The sequence below is a fragment of the Hippopotamus amphibius genome, chromosome 10 (genome assembly GCF_030028045.1).
Source record: "Hippopotamus amphibius kiboko isolate mHipAmp2 chromosome 10, mHipAmp2.hap2, whole genome shotgun sequence".
Classification (NCBI taxonomy): domain Eukaryota; kingdom Metazoa; phylum Chordata; class Mammalia; order Artiodactyla; family Hippopotamidae; genus Hippopotamus; species Hippopotamus amphibius.
Window position 1 is genome coordinate 61,228,803 of NC_080195.1, and position 9,309 is coordinate 61,238,111.

Genomic DNA, 9,309 nt, shown 5'->3' on the forward strand with positions numbered 1-9,309 from the left:
TCCCCTCCACCTGCCTCCGTCTTGACTGCCATGTTCTTCCATAACAAAGTGGATAGAAAAGGTGAACAAAAGAAGTAGGTTTATGTTAGATTCTGCTTAGGGCAAACTGTAGAGATCAACCTTATTTTTATTCTCTTTGTCAGGACCCTGAGTAGTGGGTTCTGGTCTCTATATTAGCTGTCAAGCGCAGTTATTTATTTTACACTATGCAAGTCTCTGGCTCAGAAGGGCTGACTTCTCAAATCTGTCCAGTCTTATCTGAGACTAAGCTCCTGACCTGTGCCTTTGTCACCTACTCTAAACCTGCCTAATGAGGTAACTGTGTGAAACGTCAGGACCCTTGGTATTTGGCCTTAGCTTAGCCTGTTAATTCATCCTGCTGTATCTCCTATTTTCTCCAGGAGGGGATAGTAAAGTTTTCAAAGTGAGTTTTATGAGTAACCTATGGCCCGAATAAAACACTGCTTTCACGTATTTACGACTAATGTTCCAAGAAGCTGAAACTATTGATAGGTAACAAATCCCAGCTAGGCCCTTACCATGTACACCCACTTACTCATGGGGGACTTAGCTTGACAGTTAATCCAAAAGGGGCTCAAAATCTACAAGAAAGAATACACTTTGCTTGACGTTTTCTCATTCAATTTCACTTGTTTACTCTCCTTCTTTAAGGTTTCTTTTAAGAAGATTTCTTTCTTGATGTGGGGGTCCTTACTGACAATTTTAGTTCATCTTTGATTTTTAAAATTACTTGATATATGCATGAAGTAAAGTGCCTAGTTTTATGTTTCTTATACCTCTGCAAGTTTTCGCCTTCCAGGGTTCATATTTTGGTAAATTTGGACTCCACTGTTTTCCTAAATAAAGACTACTTTCCTTGCAAGGACCACTGCTTCTCCATGCAGTAAGCTAAAGAAAGTGTATTCCAGCTTCCACTCTTATTCATGAAGGACTCTGCCAGGGAAGGCCTTCGCGGTGCTGAGGTAACAGGGTATCGACTGTCCACCAGCAAACATGAGAGCAGCCGAGAAGGTACATTCTCTAGTGAAAGCTACAGAAGACAAGGGGGCAGTGTGAGAGTGCCACATACTCTAAAGGAGTGTGGAAAATACAGAGGCTAAAAGTGACAACACCCAACTCACATTTGCTCATGCAAGAAGAAGTAATTCATTAGCTCACATACCTGGAAAGATGTTGGGGATAGTGCAGAGCATAAAAGAAAAGCTTTAGATCCAAGGCCAGTAGATGCGAGCTGGAACTCAGAAGCCATTATCTCTTCTGCCACTCAAATACTGCTTCCCTCTACTTGGCTTACTTTTCTAAAAAGTCGCTTCCCTCTTATTTATCAGGAAAAGCAGCTATCAGATGGGTATGTCTTTAATCCTTTTCCATACCTCCCAACAGAAAAAACATTCTCTCTCCTGGCATTCATAAAAACAAAAAAACAGGAGAGGGTTCCAATCCTACTTTTAGGGTTGCCACATTTAGCAAACAAAAATACTGGGCACCTAGTTAAAACTGAACTTCAGATAAACAATGACTATTACTTGAGTATAAGTCTATATCAGTATGACTACATTCCATTCAGTATTTGACAAAATTTTTACAGATGTGAAAAAAAAAAAAAGCCATAACCTAGGCTCCTAGTCATTGTTTATGTTACATTCACATTTAAGTGGGAATCCTGTATTTTATAGGCAACCCTACATACTCGGGTCAAGCTCCCATCGCAAGCACTGCTGTCCACGAGCTGGGGTCACTATGCTTTGTCGTACCCCCCATCCCATCCAGTCACCATGAGGGTGAAGTCCGATACCAGCAGAGAGGCAATGATGGGAACAGTGTCACGTGCAGCCCACAATAACTACCCCACTCCACAACAGAGATGGGTACAGGCGGGCGAAGGTGAGTCAAGGATACACAAGACAAATCTATTCACCATTTGCCTAGGGCTTAGCCTAAAATCAGAAGGTGCTGACCACACGTGGTTTCACGTTGATGATCCACATTATTACACATCACCACTGATTACAGGCCCAAACCACAGAAGATGATCTGCTGATTTTATTTTTTTTTTAGAAAACAGATTAATTCCTATATAATTGTACACTGCTGCAAAAGACAAGCGGTAGGGGTGGACTAAATAACTACGGTTTAATATTGGGGACATTGCCAGGATAGTAGGCGGTCTTATTTTATGGTTTTCCTGGAATTCAAGAAGCTTCCCTGAGCTTCTCTCGGTGATTATAAAATAAAAAGCAAAAAACATGTGGGCTCTGGCATCAGGCAGGATGACAGAAACGCAGGCTTGTCTGAATTTGGCAGCCGCACACTTAATTACACTGACAATGTGTGGCTGTGTCATTTCTTAGGAACTAATTATTTCATTCCTTTGGAGAGAAAATGTCCCTAAGGACACAGTTTTTGAAATACAACTTTTGAACCAAAGACCTCAACACAGTGAATCAAATCATGATGATTGGCTGCTGATGGGATAGTTTTAAACTTTAAAATAAGGATAACCATTCTAAAAGTCTATCATCCTCTACAGAGATAATGTAAGTAGATTTGGCTGTTGAATGACTACAAAATAGTCTCCTCATAAAATGTCAAAGGTTCAATGTAATTCTTCAGTGGAGGATCAGGCTTTAAAATCAGTGTTTTATACAGGCTGGGAATGGGAATGGTTCCTTACCATCAACTTAAGTGGGAGCAGCCACTTCTGGGGGTAAACAGTGATTTGTCAAAGATCTTTAACTCTGATAACCTGACCTGAACTCACAACAAAACTGACAGAGAGAGTGGCAAATACCAATGTACGTGTGTGTGTGAAAGAGACACAGACACAGAGAAAGAGAAACAGAGACACAGAGAGAGACTGACTTTACATGAGGACCAGAAGGCAACAAACTGCCTTCCCTTTGAAAGGTCTGGACATCAGGCAGAGGAACAGACAGGGACAATGGCAACGGTACTCTTCTGGACCAGCTGTGTTTCTCTGACTTCTCCTCCCTCCTTCCCTTGCTGGCTTATCTTCCTTTTCCTTTTACCCTCTACATTTGAGCATTTCTCAAAATTCTTTCTCCGTCCTCTGTCCCTCAGTAAATGTCCCTGAACAGCACCATCCCTCTTGTGGCATACAGTCCCTGCGTGAGCTTGGTTGGGTCGTGCAAGTGCACAGCTCTCCTGGCCCACCTACGCTGTGGTCCACTGCAAACCTAGCAACGTTTACACGGCAGCCTGATGTGGACGATCCAAATCTAGTTCTACCCCTCTTTTCTCTTCTGCTCTCCACTCATGAATCTCCAGCTCCTTATCCAACACGTCCTTCTGACCAGAAAATTAATGAAATTAATGCCAATTTTCTGTATGCTCTTAGAGCAGAAGAAACTAAGAGTAGATGTCCTCCTTTACCAGAAGAAAATAAAAATTACATGAAACCATCCACATTTGGTTGGTATTTTTGAACAATAAGTGGCCTACAATTACTACTTGCACACATTTCCCCTAATACTATAGAAAAGCAGTGCCAAAAAAGGTGCTCAAAGGACTCAGTTATAAGAACCCCACACCGTCATGGCAGTAATGAAGGGCTGCTTAGTGGGCAATTCTAAACACCGGACGCCAGTGATACCACTTCAGGCTCACAGCAGTTCCTGATTGCTGGGGCAACCTCTAGGGGTAAGTGGGGAGAAGAGGAAAATGTTCAGCCAAGAGCAGGGAGTGGGTGCTAGCAACAGAGGGAGGCACTCGCGGAGCAGGCTGCTGCAGCCGCTGCCCAAAGACACGGATGCGAGCTCAGAGAGCTAACGCAGCTACATGCTCTGCCCACTCTGTGGACGTTCTTCTGCTTGGCTACCTCCCAGGTCACATGCTTGCCCCCAATCATGAGATCGATGTGGACTCAGCGACTGTCAGCTTACACACCCAAAACCTTGACCTCCTTCCCTTGCCAATTTCCTGACTACCACTGCATCCGGGCGCTCTAAAATAAAACACAAATGACACCCATTTCCAAATCTAGAGCTATGCACGTGAAGGCCCTCTCAGAAGCTTCAGGGTGCCTTCACCTTACTTCTCTGAGCACCCCAGATAATCTTCACTAGGATCTTGCCTTCAGTGTCTTCAAAGTGGAGTTTTTCTTTAACACCTTTCTAATTAATGCCGGGAAAAACAAAATCTCCAAAAACCTCTCTCAAAATTTTAACACCCTGGGGCTTCCCTGGCGGTCCAGTGGTTAAGACTGCATGCTCCCAATGCAGGGGGCACAGGTTCGATCCCTGGTCTGGGAACTAAGATCCCACAAGCTGCGCAGAGCAGTGAAAAAAAAAAAAAGTTTAAAGTAAGTCCCATAACACCATGTCACTTATTGCTCAAAATTTTCAATGACTTCCCATCATGCACAAAAATAAGAAAACCAAATGATTACAGAGAATTTCTGCCATATATGTACACAAGTCTTATCTCACTTTACTGCCCCTAAAATTACTGAAGTGGGCGTCATTTCTCAAACACATTCCAACATTGTATAGTAAGTTATCCATTATATTCCATCCACTCCACTTGTCAAAAAGCTACTCTTCATTCAAAGGATGACAGTAACACCACCTCTTTCATGAAATCTTTTTAGTTATCCCCAAACAATGGTAATCTCTCCATCTTTTAAATTCCAAGTACAGTGCCAAGACTGCAGGCTTTGAAACTCAACACAGTATTGTGTGACTCCCATTTTCACCACTCACTTAGTTCTGTCTCCTAGAGACATGTACTTAATACCTTGATCCCCATTTTCTTCATTTTTAAAATGATAATTTTCTTAATTTATAAAAATATAAATAAGTATTTTTCTTTCAGGATAACTATAAGAATAATATAACTCACATAGCAGAGAGCAAGGCACATGATATGCGCTAAGGAGACAGCAGCCACTGCTATCACTATGAATGGCATCTTCTATAATTTTACCAGGTAGGTAACAAAAAACTTAATCCTAAACTATGGAAAACAAAGCAGGTCAGTTACAGGAGACCAAGGGCAAATTCTTAAGCAGTAAACAAAATTCAAAACAGTCTGGCCCTGAGCTCAGGCAAAATTCTAACCAATGTTGGAGTGCTGTTCTGATTGAATTATATTACTTCTGGCGGCATATATGGTTGTTTCTGCCACAAGAGCGCCTTAACGATCTTAAGTTGCAATTTCTGAAGCACTGTAACCAACTATTTATTAACTAATTGATTATCACAGCTTTATTTGTACAACTACCTAAAAATTTCCTGTTTATGATTCATCTTCTCACTTGAAAAGCTTATTGGGGATGACCACATCAGGTTTTTTAATTCTTTCTATCCCCCCTAGATCTGAATAAAGAGTAGGTGTCAAGAAAGCACCAATTCAATTGCTGAATCGGACTTAACTGCATACAAAGAAATGTTATTGACAAATGTATATTGTCATCTCTCATAGGGAAGTAGCAGATGCTAGTGTCTAAGCAAAAAATCAGCAGCACTATTGGGCTATTGCCTTAAAGTACTGTATAATCTGGGGCAAATTTCCAACTCTCAGTGTTATTTTGTTCTCTATAACCTAAGACAATGAAATGAGTAGTTCAAGTGTAAAGGGGAGAAGCTATCCTTACAGACTTGGATTCTAATAGTGAAATGGGAAAGAATCACAATGGACTGAAATGGTTTTGATTTTTAGATTCCTATTTTCTTAAAAGCACTAACGGAACCATCCAAACCAAATTTTTCTCCAGCAAATATTTATTCAGCACCTATTATGTTCATAAACATGTTAAAGGTTGAAGAAAGGAATAGCATTTCAAAATTTAATGGTAAAAATGGATATGTAAAAAGTTCAACTGATTAGATGCTAAAGTGAATTATAAAGCCAAGAAAGAGAAATACAGGGGAAAGAGTAATTCATCCAACTTGTGTTAACCCATGCTGAAGGAGGAAATAGCACTTTATCTAATGCTTCAAGGATTTTTAGCTTCTGAACATGCATAGGGAGGAATGAAGACTATTTCATGCATAAGGAACATGAGAAAAGATACATGAGAACGAGCGCACGGTTTGTTTGCAGGTGTTCATGAACATGAGGGACGTGAGATCATGTGTATTCTGGTGAAACGAAGGTTTCTTTTCCCCTCGCTGTGGAGCTGTGACCTGTGAGCTGCCATCCTAAGTGTGGTTGTACAGGCAGCCCTTCCTCCTCCCTCACACATTTGCTCTCCTCAGCGCTGATCAATACAACTCATTAATCACATGACAACTGTCATTTTATGCATCTGGGATCTCAAGTGCTCCATCTTCCTTCAGCTGTTTTCTATTTCCATTCATTCTTCCATTTAGCTGTTTTCTATTTCCATCCATAACCACAGCAGAAGAATAAGCATGCCTGATATCCTTTAAGACTGACACCGAATTTGGCTGTGTAGATTAGGGTACCCCATCTTGTGAGTGTGAAAATCCTACTGTCGGGATTCGCTGGTGGCGCAGTGGTTAAGACGTCACGCTCCCAATGCAGGGGACCTGAGTTCAGTCCCTGGTCAGGGAACTAGAACCCACATGCATGCTACAACTACGAGTTCTTATGCCACAACTAAGGAGCCCACCTGCTGCAACTAAGACTCGGCACAACCAAGTAAATAAATAAATAAAATTTAAAAAAGAAAAGAAAATCCTACTGTCTCTTCCTGTAACTCCAGCATTTCTCCCAGGGAGGGGGTGAGGTGTGTATTTGGCGGGGAGGCTGTTGAGGTCACGTCAGGATGGCCAGGATACGTTTCCCTGGGCATCAGTGTACCCAGGGCACTGCTCTTGTGCAACTCTCCATCTCGATGTCTCCTTTCAGCTCTCCTCACTCTAGAACTCACTCTCCTAGACATAAACTATAGATCTCTTTCTTTAATCCTTCTGTGACACCATCTTCCCCTCAAAAAATATACCTCACCTGAGACTTCCATGAATGTAACAGAGTGTACCGACATTTGTAGCAATGGAAGAGGTTTGCAACGCAAAATGCAAGTGTGTTAGTTTGCTAGGGCTGCTGTAGGGAAATACCACAGACTGGATGGCTTATACAGAGGTTTATTTCCTCACAGCTCTGGGGCCTGGAAGTCTGAGATCAAAGTGTCGGCAGGTTTGGTTTCTCCTGAGGCCTCTCTCCTTGGCTTGCACGTGGCCACATTCTCTTCATGCCTTCACGTGGCCTTTTCCTGTGTACACATATCCTTGAAGTCCTTTGTATGTCTAAATTTCCTCTTCTTATAAGGATACCAGTCACATTAGATTAGGGCTAGCCTAACGTTCTCATTTTAACTTAAAATGAAATCATTATTAACTTATTACTTCTTTCAAGGCCCCATGTCCAAATACAGGTGCATTCTGCGGCACTGGAGGTTAGGGCTTCAACTTGTGAATTCTGAGGAGACATAGTTCATCCCATAATGACGATTAGCTCCAAATTCAGTATTAGGTATCCTTGTTCCTATTAATGTTCCTTAGCTCTCTGACACCAGGAATTTCTCACAGGCCATTTTTCTTCAGAAGTTCCAGCTTCTGTATAGACCAGTTGATGATGTTTGGTTTGGTTTGGTTTGTTGTTTTCCCATCCAGCTATATGGACATAGAATTAAAACTGCAGTTTATCCTTTTCAGAATATACTGATTCTAACATCTCTCTGCTAATACTCTGCTAATACTCACTAACCCATATGAGAGGCTCCACTAGATTAAGCACCAAGAACTTTTCAATTACTAATTATGTTTGCACATAGCAGAGGCTGATGCTGAGGGGAAGTCATACTCAGCCCTGGGATTCAGACTGAGCATATCTGATCAGCTGGTTGCATGATGGTTTGGGTCAAATGTCCATAGAGGAAGGTACACTTTATGTATCAGTCGGAGGTCAGTAAGGATAGGAAACACTCTCAGTGTTTTAAACACAGGGAACTTAATGTAGGGAAGGGTTATGTGGATGACGAGAAAGATGAGAAGCAAAGCAGGGCTGGTGGAGTAAATGAATGGTTAGAAACAGCAGAAAACCACCACCACCTCTAGGACTGCAGGAACATGAAAGAGAAGTGGTACCACCAGAAATCAGAAGCTTGGGACACTTGGGGTGAGCCAGAACCACAGCAGGGTTTTCCTGGTAGGGGCTGGGTTTACAAAGGGCAAGCTGTTCAGTAAGAACTTGCTACTCGAAAGACACAGCTGCTTCTAGAAACTGCTGCCTGAGGCAGTAAAACTTTAGAAATATCCCAGCTTCTTTACTCCTGAATCCCTTTAGTATTCTACCAGTGCTTCCTACAGGCCAAACATACCTGGAAGCCCAACACAGAGGCAACATATAGTAAAAACAGACAAGACAGGAAACATAATAGGGCAAGAACTGCATCTAAGTATAAACAGCCAATGACTAGAACTGTATTCAAGGAGAACTAGGAGAGCAGAGAAAATCTGTCTCGCAGATTCTATCCTCAAGTATAATAAATGGATTATAAACGCCTGAATCCTACAAAGGCCAGTGAAACTTGAAAAACACAAGGAAAGCAGTTGTTTATACCAAAAGCACTGCATGCCACTGGAGAATGTGTTTAGTGGAATAATGGGCCCCCAATGATGATCCTGTCCAAATCCTTGGAATCTGTAAACATGGCAAAAGGGACTTCACAGATATGATTAAGATGAAGGACCATGAGATGGAGAGGTTATCCTGGATCATCCAGGTTGGCCAAATATAAACACATGGGTTCTTTTTTTTTTTTTTTAATACATTTATTTATTTATTTATTTATTTTATTGGCTGTGTTGGGTCCTTTTTTTTTTTTGCTGTGCGCAGGCTTTCTTTTAGTTGCAGTGAGTGGGGGCTACTCTTTGTTGTGGTGTGCGGGCTCCTCATTGCCGTGGCTTCTCTTGTTGCAGAGCACGGGCTCTAGGTGCGTGGGCTTCAGTAGTTGCAGCACATGGGCTCAATAGTTGTGGCTCACGGGCTCTAAAGCACAGGCTCAATAGTTGTGGCGCACGGGCCAAGTTGCTCTGCGGCATGTGGGATCTTCCTGGAGCAGGGATCGAACCCATGTCCCTTGCCTTGGCAGGCGGATTCTCAACCACTGCGTCACCTAGGAAGCCCAACACATGGGTTCTTAAAAGTAAAGAATACTTCCTTGCGTGGTCAGACACGGATGCGACTATGGAAAAATGATCAAAGATGCAATGTGGCTGCCTTTGGAGATGGAGGAAGGGGTCACATGCCAGGGAAAATAGGCAACCTCTAGATGTCAGAAAATGCAAGGAAACAGATTCT